This window comes from Leptinotarsa decemlineata, unplaced genomic scaffold, assembly GCF_025532065.1.
Source record: "Leptinotarsa decemlineata unplaced genomic scaffold, Ldec_3_MD MMD2_tig00026347_RagTag_RagTag, whole genome shotgun sequence".
NCBI classification, from domain to species: domain Eukaryota; kingdom Metazoa; phylum Arthropoda; class Insecta; order Coleoptera; family Chrysomelidae; genus Leptinotarsa; species Leptinotarsa decemlineata.
In genome coordinates, this window is record NW_027412698.1 from 3,403,167 (window position 1) to 3,419,562 (window position 16,396).

A 16,396-nucleotide genomic window follows, 5' to 3' on the forward strand; every position below is an offset into this window, starting at 1 on the left:
TGTTTGTTACGTGTTTTCAAACAGCAATATTACTTTCAATAGAAATGAGATGAAAATATATAAATAAGCTATTCCTACCAAGAAATACCGTGAGCATACATTTATGAAAAAGTGAGTAGGTCTCTATACTATTATTTGAAAGTATCCAATTGCGGCACATTCAACATTGGTCCGTAAATTTTTCCTAATTTGCTCAAAGTAGATGTGGCCACGTCCTATTTTGCTGAAGATCTATCCAATCTCAATCTTGGATTTCCTGTGTGTGATCCTAGGGTATGTATTCCTTTTGTAACTGGTGAACATAATGTACTTGCGTCGTACTCGTAATAATAATTGGTTTTTATTCACCAAAATGGTTTTCTTAAAATTAGGTAAAATGGATTAATAAAAAAATTAAGTGAATGCTTGATAACAAATGATTACACTAGGAAAGAACAGTATCACACACAGGATTTCCTGTGTGTGATCCTGGGGTATGTATTCCTTTTGTAACTGGTGAACATAATGTACTTGCGTCGTACTCGTAATAATAATTGGTTTTTATTCACCAAAATGGTTGTCTTAAAATTAGGTAAAATGGATGAATAAAAAAATTAAGTGAATGCTTGTATAACAAATGATTACACTAGGAAAGAACAGTATACTATAGAAAGAAACGGAATGTCACAAACAATTGTAATAATGTATCTAATCAAAGAAAAAGAAACTAAATCCTTAGCTTCTTGAAGCGTGTTCACTCCTATTGAAAAAAGTAACACCACCAGCTCAGCTATTCCTAGCCACTCTTAGAAATACATAAGGAATGTTTGTTACGTATTTTCAAACAGCAATATTACTTTCAATGGAAATGAGGTGAAAATATATAAATAAGCTATTCCTACCAAGAAATACCGTGAGCATACATTTATGAAAAAGTGAGTAGGTCTCTATACTATTATCTGAAAGTATCCAATTGCGGCACATTCAACATTGGTCCGTAAATTTTTCCTAATTTGCTCAAAGTAGATGTGGCCACGTCCTATTTTGCTGAAGATCTATCCAATCTCAATCTTGGATTTCCTGTGTGTGATCCTAGGGTATGTATTCGTTTTGTAACTGGTGAACATAATGTACTTGCGTCGTACTCGTAATAATAATTGGTTTTTATTCACCAAAATGGTTGTCTTAAAATTAGGTAAAATGGATGAATAAAAAAATTAGGTGAATGCTTGTATAACAAATGATTACACTGGGAAAGAACAGTATACTATAGAAAGAAACGGAATGTCACAAACAATTGTAATAATGTATCTAATCAAAGAAAAGGAAACTAAATCCTTAGCTTCTTGAGGCGTGTTCACTCCTATTGAAAAAAGTAACACCACCAGCTCAGCTATTCCTAGCCACTCTTAGAAATACATAAGGAATGTTTGTTACGTGTTTTCAAACAGCAATATTACTTTCAATAGAAATGAGGTGAAAATATATAAATAAGCTATTTCTACAAAAAAATACCGTGAGCATACATTTATGGAAAAGTGAGTAGGTCTCTATGCTATTATTTGAAAGTATCCAAATGCGGCACATTCAACATTGGTCGATAAATTTTTCCTAATTTGCTCAAAGTAGATGTGGCCACGTCCTATTTTGCTGAAGATCTATCCAATCTCAATCTTGGATTTCCTGTGTGTGATCCTAGGGTATGTATTCCTTTTGTAACTGGTGGACATAATGTACTTGCGTCGTACTCGTAATAATAATTGGTTTTTATTCACCAAAATAGTTTTCTTGAAATTAGGTAAAATGGATGAATAAAAAAATTAAGTGAATAATTGTATAACAAATGATTTTACTAGGAAAGAACAGTATCACACAGGATTTCCTGTGTGTTATCCTAGGGTATGTATTCCTTTTGTAACTGGTGAACATAATGTACTTGCGTCGTACTCGTGATAATAATTGGTTTTTATTCACCAAAATGATTGTCTCAAAATTAGGTAAAATGGATGAATAAAAAAATTAAGTGAATGCTTGATAACAAATGATTACACTAGGAAAGAACAGTATCACACACAGGATTTCCTGTGTGTGATCCTAGGGTATGTATTCCTTTTGTAACTGGTGAACATAATGTACTTGCGTCGTACTCGTGATAATAATTGGTTTTGATTCACCAAAATGGTTTTCTTAAAATTAGGTAAAATGAATGAATAAAAAATTAAGTGAATGCTTGTATAACAAATGATTACACTAGGAAAGAAAAGTATACTATAGAAAGAAACGGAATGTCACAAACAATTGTAATAATGTATCTAATCAAAGAAAAGGAAACTAAATCCTTAGCTTCCTGAGGCGTGTTCACTCCTATTGAAAAAAGTAACACCAACAGGTCAGCTATTCCTAGCCACTCTTAGAAATACATAAGGAATGTTTGTTACGTGTTTTCAAACAGCAATATTACTTTCAATAGAAATGAGGTGAAAATATATAAATAAGCTATTCCTACAAAGAAATACCGTGAGCATACATTTATGAAAAAGTGAGTAGGTCTCTATGCTATTATTTGAAAGTATCCAAATGCGGCACATTCAACATTGGTCCATAAATTTTTCCTAATTTGCTCAAAGTAGATGTGGTCACGTCCTATTCTGCTGAAGATCTATCCTTTCTCAATATTGGATTTCCTGTATGTGATCCTAGGGTATGTATTCCTTTTGTAACTGGTGAACATAATGTACTTGCGTCGTACTCGTAATAATAATTGGTTTTTATTCACCAAAATGGTTGTCTTAAAATTAGGTAAAATGGATGAATAAAAAAATTAAGTGAATGCTTGTATAACAAATGATTACACAAGGAAAGAACAGTATACTATAGAAAAAAACGGAATGTCACAAACAATTGTAATGATGTATATAATCAAAGAAAAGGAAACTAAATCCTTAGCTTCCTGAGGCGTGTTCACTCCTATTGAAAAAAGTAACACCACCAGCTCAGCTATTCCTAGCCACTCTTAGAAATACGGTAGGAATGTTTGTTATATAACAGCAATATTACTTTCAATAGAAATGAGATGAAAATATATAAATGAGCTATTCCTACAAAGAAATACCGTGAGCATACATTTATGAAAAAGTGAGTAGGTCTCTATGCTATTATTTGAAAGTATCCAAATGCGGCACATTCAACATTGGTCCGTAAATTTTTCCTAATTTGCTCAAAGTAGATGTGGTCACGTCCTATTCTGCTGAAGATCTATCCAATCTCAATCTTGGATTTCCTGTGTGTGATCCTAGGGTATGTATTCCTTTTTTTAACTGGTGAACATAATGTACTTGCGTCGTACTCGTGATAATAATTGGTTTTTATTCACCAAAATGGTTGTCTTAAAATTAGGTAAAATGGATGAATAAAAAAATTAAGTGAATGCTTGTATAACAAATGATTACACTAGGAAAGAACAGTATACTATAGAAAGAAACGGAATGTCACAAACAATTGTAATAATGTATCTAATCAAAGAAAAGGAAACTAAATCCTTAGCTTCTTGAGGCGTGTTCACTCCTATTGAAAAAAGTAACACCACCAGCTCAACTATTCCTAGCCACTCTTAGAAATACGGTAGGAATGTTTGTTACATAACAGCAATATTACTTTCAATAGAAATGAGATGAAAAAATATAAATAAGCTATTCCTACCAAGAAATACCGTGAGCATACATTTATGAAAAAATGAGTAGGTCTCTATGCTATTATTTGAAAGTATCCAATTGCGGCACATTCAACATTGGTCCGTAAATTTTTCCTAATTTGCTCAAAGTAGATGTGGTCACGTCCTATTCTGCTGAAGATCTATCCAATCTCAATCTTGGATTTCCTGTGTGTGATCCTAGGGTATGTATTCTTTTTTTTAACTGGTGAACATAATGTACTTGCGTCGTACTCGTAATAATAATTGGTTTTTATTCACCAAAATGGTTGTCTTAAAATTAGGTAAAATGGATGAATAAAAAAATTAAGTGAATGCTTGTATAACAAATGATTACACTAGGAAAGAACAGTATACTATAGAAAGAAACGGAATGTCACAAACAATTGTAATAATGTATCTAATCAAAGAAAAAGAAACTAAATCTTTAGCTTCCTGAGGCGTGTTCACTCCTATTGAAAAAAGTAACACCAACAGGTCAGCTATTCCTAGCCACTCTTAGAAATACATAAGGAATGTTTGTTACGTGTTTTCAAACAGCAATATTACTTTCAATAGAAATGAGGTGAAAATATATAAATAAGCTATTCCTACAAAGAAATACCGTGAGCATACATTTATGAAAAAGTGAGTAGGTCTCTATGCTATTATTTGAAAGTATCCAAATGCGGCACATTCAACATTGGTCCATAAATTTTTCCTAATTTGCTCAAAGTAGATGTGGCCACGTCCTATTCTGCTGAAGATCTATCCAATCTCAATCTTGGATTTCCTGTGTGTGATCCTAGGGTATGTATTCCTTTTTTTAACTGGTGAACATAATGTACTTGCGTCGTACTCGTAATAATAATTGGTTTTTATTCACCAAAATGGTTGTCTTAAAATTAGGTAAAATGGATGAATAAAAAAATTAAGTGAATGTTTGTATAACAAATGATTACACTAGGAAAGAACAGTATACTATAGAAAGAAACGGAATGTCACAAACAATTGTAATAATGTATCTAATCAAAGAAAAAGAAACTAAATCTTTAGCTTCCTGAGGCGTGTTCACTCCTATGAAAAAAGTAACACCAACAGGTCAGCTATTCCTAGCCACTCTTAGAAATACATAAGGAATGTTTGTTACGTGTTTTCAAACAGCAATATTACTTTCAATAGAAATGAGGTGAAAATATATAAATAAGCTATTCCTACAAAGAAATACGGTGAGCATACATTTATGAAAAAGTGAGTAGGTCTCTATGCTATTATTTGAAAGTATCCAAATGCGGCACATTCAACATTGGTCCATAAATTTTTCCTAATTTGCTCAAAGTAGATGTGGCCACGTCCTATTCTGCTGAAGATCTATCCAATCTCAATCTTGGATTTCCTGTGTGTGATCCTAGGGTATGTATTCCTTTTTTTAACTGGTGAACATAATGTACTTGCGTCGTACTCGTAATAATAATTGGTTTTTATTCACCAAAATGGTTGTCTTAAAATTAGGTAAAATGGATGAATAAAAAAATTAAGTGAATGTTTGTATAACAAATGATTACACTAGGAAAGAACAGTATACTATAGAAAGAAACGGAATGTCACAAACAATTGTAATAATGTATCTAATCAAAGAAAAGGAAACTAAATCCTTAGCTTCCTGAGGCGTGTTCACTCCTATTGAAAAAAGTAACACCACCAGCTCAGCTATTCCTAGCCACTCTTAGAAATACGGTAGGAATGTTTGTTATATAACAGCAATATTACTTTCAATAGAAATGAGATGAAAATATATACATAAGCTATTCCTACAAAGAAATACCGTGAGCATACATTTATGAAAAAGTGAGTACGTCTCTATGCTATTATTTGAAAGTATCCAAATGCGGCACATTCAACATTGGTCCATAATTTTTTCCTAATTTGCTCAAAGTAGATGTGGCCACGTCCTATTCTGCTGAAGATCTATCCAATCTCAATCTTGGATTTCCTGTGTGTGATCCTAGGGTATGTATTCCTTTTTTTAACTGGTGAACATAATGTACTTGCGTCGTACTCGTAATAATAATTGGTTTTTATTCACCAAAATGGTTGTCTTAAAATTAGGGTAAAATGGATGAATGAATAAATCAAGTGAATGCTTGTATAACAAATGATTACACTAGGAAAGAACAGTATACTATAGAAAGAAACGGAATGTCACAAACAATTGTAATAATGTATCTAATCAAAGAAAAGGAAACTAAATCCTTAGCTTCTTGAGGCGTGTTCACTCCTATTGAAAAAAGTAACACCACCAGCTCAACTATTCCTAGCCACTCTTAGAAATACGGTAGGAATGTTTGTTACATAACAGCAATATTACTTTCAATAGAAATGAGATGAAAATATATAAATAAGCTATTCCTACTGTAATATATGCTACGTACGTTGTGAATGCACCGTAACAGGATCCTGACAATTGACAGTGCCTAGAGGGGTACTGGCAATTGAGGTTCTAGAGTTAGGGTTTTTTCACGAATAAGATGTCGGGTAATGGCGTGGGCCAGATTTTGTTTTGTGACATGAATTTTGATAATAAATAATTATTTATAAATTACACCTTTTGTTGTGTGAATATACAATAGTTTGGCGACGAGTCAGGAGTCTGCCATAAGTCAGGTCAGTGAAAAAGAAAATTGTCGGTTGAAAGTCAAAAAAAAAAAGATGTCATTAGTGGGATCTATAGAGCATTTCAATGTCAATGGAGGCGATTTCGAATCGTACAAGGAGCGAATGGAACAGCTTTTCAAAGTAAATAGCACAAAGGAAGAAGAAAAAGGTCCCTTATTTATAACATTAATTGGTCCGGAGGCATACAAATTGTTGAAAAATCTTATGCGTCCTGAAAATCCGACGACGAAAGCTTATAAAGATATGGTGAGCGTGTTAGAAAAGCATTTTACACCAGAAGTATCAATAATTGCTGAAAGGTATAAGTTTAATAGTAGAAATCAACAACCAGATGAATCCATATCTGAATATATAGTACAACTGAAAACTCTATCAGCACCTTGCGAATATGGTAGCTTTCTAGACCAAGCTCTAAGAGATCGTTTTGTGTGTGTGGCCTCAGATGTGAGTCAGTGGTCCAAAGATTATTGACTAAGGACAATTCACTAAAATTTGAGCAAGCTTGTAAAGAGGCATTGAATTATGAGATGTCAACAGCACAATCTAAATTAGTCTTTCCACACACAAACGTACACCAAGTCAAGTCACAAGGCAGGTTTATGAATAAGACAAGTCAACCAAAAATGGGTCAGTCTTCAAAACAGTCAAGGTATCAGTCAAACAGTGAAAGTCGTTCACAAAAGTCACAGTACAAGCAAGCACAAAGAGATTGTTTCCGTTGTGGAAGGCAACACAATTGTGATACATGTCCTGCAAAAAACTGGGAATGTTTTGTATGCAAACGCAAGGGTCATACATCTAAAGTCTGTAGGCAGTCTAGAGGAGTCAAGTACGCAGAGGGTGAAGAAAACTCAGAGTCAGAAGAGGTACATAATGAGCAGTGATTGAACCTAGAGTTAGAAGAAATTGTTATTAACAAAATTTCCAGCAAATGTCAACTCGTTCAGGTTTGTGTTGAAAACAAAAACATTGCAATGGAAGTAGATACAGGAGCTAGTGTAAGTGTAATTTCTGAACAAGATTATGTTAGATATTTTGAACACTTATCTTTATGTGTTAGCAATTTATCAATTAAAACAGTTTCAGGAGATAAATTGTTAGTCAAAGGTCAAATTATTGTCAAAGTTAGGTCAAGTAGGGATAATTTTGAATGCTTACCTTAGTAATTGTTGTTAAAACTAGTAAATCTTTCAAACCATTGTTAGGTAGAAACTGGTTGGATAAGCTTAAACCAGCTTGGAGATCAATGTTTAATTTTGGTCAAATTGTCAAAAATAACATAATGCCTAATGTTAAGAAAGAAAATAATCATTGTAAGTGTTTTAGGTCGAATTATAAGTCAATCCCAAATGTCAATAATGATTATAATCGGTCGTCAGTTGCAAAAAGTCAAGGTCTCAGCCAGGGAACAGAGCCAATGTGTCAGGGAGGTTGGAAAAGGAACAATAGTCAGTTACCGATTATCAAGTCAAGTAGTAAGTATGACCAGTTGATATGTTTAAACCAAGGTATAGATGGAAATGTCTTTGAAAAACAAAAGGAGTCATTAAATTTACCTGCAATATGTCAAGTCAGGGAAAATGATAACCCTACAACAGGCAATAATCCTAGTTCCCCAAACAGTCTAAAATTGTCAACTAATAAGTCAAGTTATGTTCTGAGTCATGTTGAAGTTCAAAGTATGTTAAAAAAGTTTAAGAAGTTATATCCAAATGTTTTCAATAAGGATAGAAAAACACATATTAAAGGTTTTGAAGCTAATTTAGTAGTCAAAGAAAATGCAAATAAGATTTTTCATAAAGCTTATTCCGTACCTTATTCATTAAGAGAAAAAGTAAAAGTTGAACTTGAAAGTTTAGTGTCAGAAGGTATTCTAATTCCTGTTAGTCATGCAGATATAGCTAGTCCTATAGTGGTAGTCCCAAAGAAAAACAATACTATCAGAATTTGTGGGGATTTTAAAAAAACTGTTAACCCAATTTTAAAAATGGATCACTACCCTCTTCCAACTCTGGATGATTTGTTTTTCTCAGTATCAGGTGGAGTTATGTTTAGTGTGTTAGATTTATCCAATGCTTATTTACAATTGTCAGTTAGCAAACAAAGTCAAGAGTTATTAACAATTAATACTCACATTGGATTATTTCAATACACTAGATTACCTTATGGTATCTCAAGTAGTCCAGCTATATTTCAGTCAACGATGGAACAAATTTTGAAAGGGTTGGAATTTGTAGGTGTCTATTTAGATGATTGTGTAATTTCAGGAAGAAATTTAGAAGAATGTATTAAGAATGTTGAACTAGTATTACAACGCTTTGAAAAACATAATATCAAATTAAATTGTGACAAAAGTATATTTTTTCAGTCAGAAATTGAATTTTTAGGACACACTTTGAGTAAAGAAGGTATAAAACCATTAAAGTCAAAAGTAAAAGAAATTATGGATGCGCCTGTCCCCACTAACTTAACTCAGCTTAAAAGTTTTTTTGGGTTGTTGAATTTTTATTCTAAATTTTTACCTCATTGTTCAGATATCTTGAGTCCACTGAATGACCTACTAAGGAAAAGCCAACCTTTTAAATGGGGAAAGTCTCAACAGGCAGCATTTGAAAAATGTAAAGGCATGATTAAGAACTGTGTTACTTTAACACACTACGACCCTAATAAGGAACTTATAGTGGCTGCAGATGCAAGTCCATATGGGTTGGGAGCAATTTTAAGCTTGGTAGAAGACGGTGTTTGTAAGCCAATCCAGTTTGCATCTTGTACGCTGTCACCATCAGAAAGAAATTATGCTCAAGTACAGAGAGAAGCGTATGCAGTCGTGTTTGCAGTTCGCAAGTTTCACAAGTTTTTGTATGGAAGAAAGTTTACCATTTTGTCTGATCACCAGCCATTAAAAACCATTTTTGGAGAAAAACAGGGGTTGCCTACTTTAGCTCATGCTAGAATTCAGCGATGGGCGGTGACATTATGGGCTTATAACTATGAGATTAAATACAAAGCTAGTGAGATGCCAAATGTTGATTGTCTTTCGAGATTGCCGCTTTCTGAGATGTTCGAAGACAGTAAGGCAGAGGACCAAGTTTTTGCTTTCACATATGAAGATAACCTGCCTATTACGGCAGAGCTGATTTGTGAAGAGACAAAGAAAGACAAATGTGTGAGTGATGTCATTGAAAACATTAAACATGGGTGGTCTTACTGCAACAATGAAGAATTGAAGCCCTATTTTCGAAGAAGAAATGAGCTGAGTGTAGAATGTGATTGCCTAACTTGGAGAAATCGAGTGGTAATACCAGAATCCCTAAGAGGTGCACTGTTGGAAATTTTACATGAAAGTCACCCCGGAATTGTAAGAATGAAACTGAGAGCTAGAAGCGATTTTTGGTGGCCAAATATCAACGACCATATTGAGCAATTTGTTAATCAATGTCAAGCATGCCAAATATTGAGTAACCGTGAAAAAAATGTCAGCATATCAGCTTGGGAAAAAAGTGAGAGAAACTTTTCGAGAATTCATGTTGATTTTTTTGATTTGGAAGGCTACAAATTCTTTTTGATGATAGATACCACGTCAAAATGGTTAGAGATTTTTCGAATGAATGGAACAAATGCTCTAAAGACAATTGTAAGACTTCGTGAAGTTTTTAGTAGATTCGGTCTACCTGAAGTTTTGGTGGCAGACAATGGACCCCCTTTTAACAGTGACGAATTTCATCAATTCTGTAGATCCAATGGAATACATGTAATTAACACACCACCGTATCACCCAGAATCTAATGGCAGTGCAGAGAAATGCGTTTCGACAGCAAAAAAATCTTTGAAAAAAGTATTTTTACAGGATGAATTGTCAGTATTGAACATTAAAAAAGCTATGGAAAATGATATTTTCAACCGAAATTTGTATGAGAAATGCGATTCAATTGAGCATAAGTTGGATAATTTCTTGTTTAATTACAGGAACACTCCAAGTACCGTCACAATGAAGTCACCGGCCGAACTGCTATTTAAACAAGTTCCCCGAACTAAACTAAACATGTTTCATCCAAAATATTTAAAAGGGAAGGTAGAAAGGAAAAGAGAACAAGTCGTAGCCCAGAGACAAAACAAGGGAAGACGTGAAAATATAATGTATTTAGTGAATCAGTCAGTGATGCTATATATGACACAGCTGAAGAAGTGGGTTACAGCTAAAGTTTTAAAAGCAGTTGGTATAAATTCTTACTTAGTTATGACCTCAGAAGGAAGAGTTCGGTATGTTCACGCGGATCATTTGAAACCAACTTTTCTACAATTTCCAGAAATAGATGTTTCCGTAGATGGATCAGATAAAACAGATAAGTCGGCGGTAGAAAACTTCCAAAAGTCGGATAGGCCTGAGAGTAATAGTGAAAACCTTCATGAGCAGAAATCTATAGAGAATCAAGGTTTAAAAAATAAAGAAGTTTCCCCCCTCAGTTGAAGTAGTAGACCCAAAGAGTTCTGTTAATCCTATTACACCTATACCTAAATCTCTTGCTAAAAATGATAGGGTCAGGGTTTCCTCTCCCAAGTATTCAAAGACATCTCCATCATTGGTTCGTAAATCTCAAAGAGTTAGTAAGGCTCCTGACAGGTTGGATTTGTAACCGTGGCTGGGATCTTGGAAACAAGCTAAGTGGGAAGGAGTGTAATATATGCTACGTACGTTGTGAATGCACCTCAACAGGATCCTGACAATTGACAGTGCCTAGAGGGGTACTGGCAATTGAGGTTCGAGAGTTAGGGTTTTTTCACGAATAAGATGTCGGGTAATGGCGTGGGCCAGATTTTGTAGTGTGATATGAATTTTGATAATAAATAATTATTTATAAATTACACCTTTTGTTGTGTGAATATACAATAGTGATGTTTGTAATTTGACCAACTTTTTTGTTGTGTTACGTAACTTGATGCTTTTTCAATAAACACTTCAAAGCAATCGATAATAACAGTAGTTTTATCATGAAATACTTCTTTACAACATGATGGAATGTTTTTCAAATTTTTCTCTTTATCTGGCCATATAATAAGATTTTTAAATCTTTGATACATTAGAGATATAATGAGTTAAAATAAGTAGAACATGTTGACTGTGATATTCCAAATCGATATGCCAAATCTTTAAAATGTGCATTAAGTCTTAATTTAATCATAGTTATTAAAAATTGCTGAAATGGATCTAATGCACTTACAGAAGACACAGCAATAAAAGGCTTTATCCTTTGAAAAACTATGTTCAATAATGAAAAATTTAAACCAGTATAATACAGACACTTCTGATCATCATTATGAAATGATTCGTAAGTCATAATAGTCTTATTTAACCTACATGACAAAATATTAATTTTGGATTTTAAGAAATCTACTGCTTCACATTGTTTGTTTAAGTGATCCACAGTTAAATCGGTCTGTGTAGCTGTACCGTCTTGCTCTTCTGGGTTGATTTCCTCTACACTTCCAGAATCAACATTTGTCTAAAATGAAATATATAACTGAAAATGATAATCTTTGTTATTATTGTTACCTCAGGGTTATCATCAACTTCTTCGAATTGTCTCATTTTTTTTCTATTCTGCAATCTCTCCATTCTGTCTACATCTAGTTGTCTCTTAAGTGCAGATTTAGTGGAATAGCCCATATTTTGATTTGGTATCCAGTCAGGATTATTAATATCTTGTAAGTCTGCAGGCTTTCCTACAAAAATATGATTTACATAGTTTAACATACATATACTTGTTGCCAAAATAAAAATTTAATATGAAAGACTTACCCTGTACAAAATGCCTGCTGCACACTCTTTCATATTTTAATTTCGATTCAGTAAGATCATCTCTTCTTATAGATCTTATCCACTGTTCTCTTCTTTTGGCAGACAATACATTTAAATGGACTACATGCGGAAAATTTGTGACTTTGGGAACAGAAAAAAAAGATACCTTATCCCTTTCTGCCCTGCTACCACAGCTCACGACAATACAAGTTAATGGCATTTTTCGTAGCTGCTTAAATATAAATAAAAAAATTTATTTAGACTTATGTTTTGGCTTTTTTGCTTATTTGTGATTGAGAAATTCATTTTCATACTTACCTAGTTTGTCAAGTTTAGCCAAACCAGCCGATACAATGAGTGTTATATTAAATAATAAATAATGAGTCAAAAGAAAATCATAAACTGCCCCAAAATGTAGCGAAAAGTGTGTGTTCTAAACAGATGTCTATATAAATCAATGTAAACAATACTAATATGTGCCAACAATCCACCATATTAGAATTTTTTGACAGTTGTCTGGATTGCCTAATATCTGAGAGCAAGTAATTGAACGCCTTGACCTTAATGTAATACATAGAAATCCTGGCTAAATTTGTTAAAAGAATTGGCAATTTCAATGCCTTGCTATAAGAATTGCATGAAGCCATATTTTTGTAAATGAGGCAAACCGATTCCAAAATGAACAAAGCAATCATTGTTAAAATTGTTTCCTCAACGAATTTGTGTCTGCATGAATAACGAGGTTAAATCTTACACATGTACCTGATAGCCCGTTTCTGCAGTAGGACTAATACTGCTAATACATACAGAAGTGCTGATGAATTGTGTACTCCCTTAAACGGTATTCCATAACGTAGGTGAGATTCAACGAGTGCTTAATACACCGTTCTGGCGGTTTTGATTCCCAAATTTATTGAAGTTAATCTCAGTGCATAACATCCAGAACAAATTTTACTTTTATGTTGTTTGATATGTTCAATAAATTTGAGCTTATTGTGAATGTAAATACCTATAAATTTAGTTTGAGTCTCGTTCTTGATCACTGAGTTATCACCAAATGACAGGTCATCAAGAACACATCTGAAATATTTGTTTTAGTGATATTGAAGGATAACAAATTGGCATCACACCACACGACTCCTTGATATTACATTGTGTAAAACATTTGAGTTTTGTTGTTCTACAGTATCGTCGTATCATCATCAAAAAGAGTGATTTTTCCAGATGTGTCCTAAAACTGATCCTTGTGGCACAGTTCCAAACAATTTACATCAAAAAGAAGTCTTATAGTAAAACGTAGATGGTAGTGAAGTTGTGTTCAGAATGTAAACCATTTTGCCTGAAAACAGAACATTTTTACAGCAGAAGTTGCAAAAAAGGACAGTCATCTGTACACTTTTTACGATGAGAATTAAAAATTGCGCATTTACCAAACATAACTTTACTACCATCTACGTTTTACTATCAGACTACTTTTTGATGTAAATTGTTTGGAGCTAATGCCTAATGTTACCCCTAATAGAGAATTGGAACGGTACCACCTAATATTCTTATCAGTTCTGGTCAAACCATGCCATCTCATAATAGGCGTTCTAATAATTACTTCCGTTCGTTTATGTTGGAATCAGAATTGAACGACAATCAAAATGATGTGTCACTTGACTCCCCTTCCCATTTGAAATTCTAAGGTTAACATCTACCCCTACTAGGGGGTTGAACCATGAGGGCTACAGATAGTTCTTGAAAGTGTCCCTCTTGACAATAAAATAAAACCATTTTTCGGTTCCTCATATCGTTTACTGAAAAGAAGATATTAAGGGTGAGAAGTTTTCAAATTGACACCCTGTATGTTATTTCGTCGGAAAGCATGGAAAATAATTGAAACAGCACATTCCAGTCCATACCTATCTGTAAATTAGGAAGGTACCTAATTACCAACCTACTTGTGTATTGAAATGAAATTTCATAATCAGTAGGTAATCGTAATCCGCCGAATAGATACCTAATGCAATTTAAATATTCAAAATTAGTTTCAAACAAAAAAGGTTCGGGAAACATCAAAAGAGAAAGAAATTTACTGAATTCTTAGAAAAGATTTCTGCAGCTGCATTGCTTCGCCTTATTTAAGTAGTAAAATACTAATCGGGTGATCCGTAACCATAGTAACCCACTTTTTTTAGTTTCGACTGAAATTCTTGCAGTTTCGAGGTCTGACACGGTTGCCAATTTTCCGACTCATAAAGCATATGAGTTCTGTTAAGTATTGAATGTTTGGAAGTTTGTTGTAGAGGAATCGATAAATATATATGGAGGATGAGATAAATATGAAGACGATACATTTATACTTTTTTATTCTCCAATACCTATCTACCTAGGTGTGTACCTATTGGTATCTAAATTTGTAGCTCTGTAGAAAGTTGAAAATCCAATACAAAAAAAAACATTGACAAATATTGTGTTAGAACTGATACCTACAGCGCTAGCCGTAGGTATCAGTTCTAACTGATGTAGTCGGAGCCTCTGATGTGAATAGTTTTTCTGCTTCTTCCTGATTTTTCGAAGTCTTAATACACCATCAACCAGTACTTGATGTGCTCTAAACTCAAGTACTACTGTTTTTCTGCGAGTGTCACAAAATTCATTGAATCATATTTTTCAAATCGAACACAGAGAGTAGTGATCGATGGGAATGTATCAACCTCCAGAAATATTATGTCCGGTGTACCGCAAGGGTCTATCTTAGAGTCATTTCTCTTCATAATGTACGCTGTCGATTTACTGAATAGAATAGAACATGCTTCTGTACGAATCTTTGCTGATGATACTCAACTGATGCATTGTTTTCCACCATACGAATACAAGATTGATTCATATCTGAAAACAATATGATCATTGTCTGACAAAAAGAATCTGATGTTAAATGCTACGAAGTCTATATTTACACTTCTTCGTTATAAAAAGTCTAGACAACTTCACGGTCAATTCTTATACATTCTTTCTTCATTTACATCTATATTTAGAAAGGGTGATTCGTTTCGCGTGGTAGATTTATATGGTTCTTCATAAGCTAAACATTTATTGAATTTCACTAGTTCGGACTTCCATTGTCTACTATATAAAATGATTTGAAATCCCTGAAACAACTAAAAAAGAAGAATTGAAAATGATTAGCTGAAAATAACAATTATATTAACCAAAATAAACCTGAAATTAAATAATAGTGAAATAAAATACAAGTAAAAATAGAACAATTGAATAAATAAAAATAAAGAAATGAAAAAAGAAAATGAAAATAAAAAGTGGAGAGATTCCAAGACACGTTAGTTCACGATGTTTCGATTGTTAGTATCTACAATCGTCTTCGGGTGATGACAGTCATCACCCGTTAGATACTAACAATCGAAACGTCGTGAACTAACGTGACTTGGAATCGCTCCACTTTTTATTTTTATTTTCTTTATTTTTATTTATTCAATTGTTCTATTTTTACTTGTATTTTATTTCACTATTATTTCGTTTCAGGTTTATTTTGGTTAATATAATTGTTATTTTCAGCTAATCATTTTCAATTCTTCTTTTTTAGTTGTTCCAGAGATTTAAAATCATTTTATATAGTAGACAATGGAAGTCCGAACTAGTGAAATTCATCATGAAACATTGTCAATCACCTTCAAACAAACTAAACATTTATTGATTGAACTAGGGTATGATCGTGATGCACTCTTCGGTCAACAGCAGCCAAGAATGCTCAGAGCCTTCTTTACCCGGGAGTTCAAGGAGTGCAGTACCCGGGCGTGGGGTCCTAGGGGGCGCGGCATCGAGAACTAGAAATTTGAAATTTTATTCAGGTACTTTCAATCTCATTCAATGCCAACGTCATTGCATGCACATAAACAAAATGTGTTCCATTAATCTTTCTCTTGAAAATGATCACTTGGTGATCGTTGTGATAAAACTCTAGTAATATTCATTGGTACACCAAAAGCTCCAAACAATGCATTACAAATAGCAAATATGCTGAACTTCACCTCCATCTACTTATATTTGTCATATCATTTCATATAGATGCATAAAGACGAATATTATTATTATAAATTCAATGTGCCTGAGGTGAAGTAGTTATTTTCTAACCGATATTTGACTCATTGAACAAAAAAATGCTTATCTCTGAATAACAAATATTTTCAAACTATCATTCAATTTCAATAAACACCTACAGTTTTGTTGTCGAAAGGACGTCTTGGTATTCAATTAAT

The 16,396-nt window shown here is 33.4% G+C and overlaps 1 long non-coding RNA gene across 2 annotated transcripts; it reads right to left on the minus strand.

Moving 5' to 3' along the window:
- Nucleotides 1–9,956: 9,956 nt before the first annotated feature.
- Nucleotides 9,957–15,613, minus strand: LOC141486104 (uncharacterized). Of its 2 annotated transcripts, XR_012467651.1 has the most exons (3): nt 12,141–15,427; nt 11,895–12,064; nt 9,957–11,844 (listed from the first exon to the last, which is right to left on the minus strand). It is a non-coding gene; the product is annotated as an uncharacterized lncRNA (long non-coding RNA). The 2 variants fall into 2 exon arrangements; XR_012467650.1 differs by having other exon boundaries at nt 11,895–15,613.
- Between the last annotated feature and the right edge of the window lie 783 nt (nt 15,614–16,396).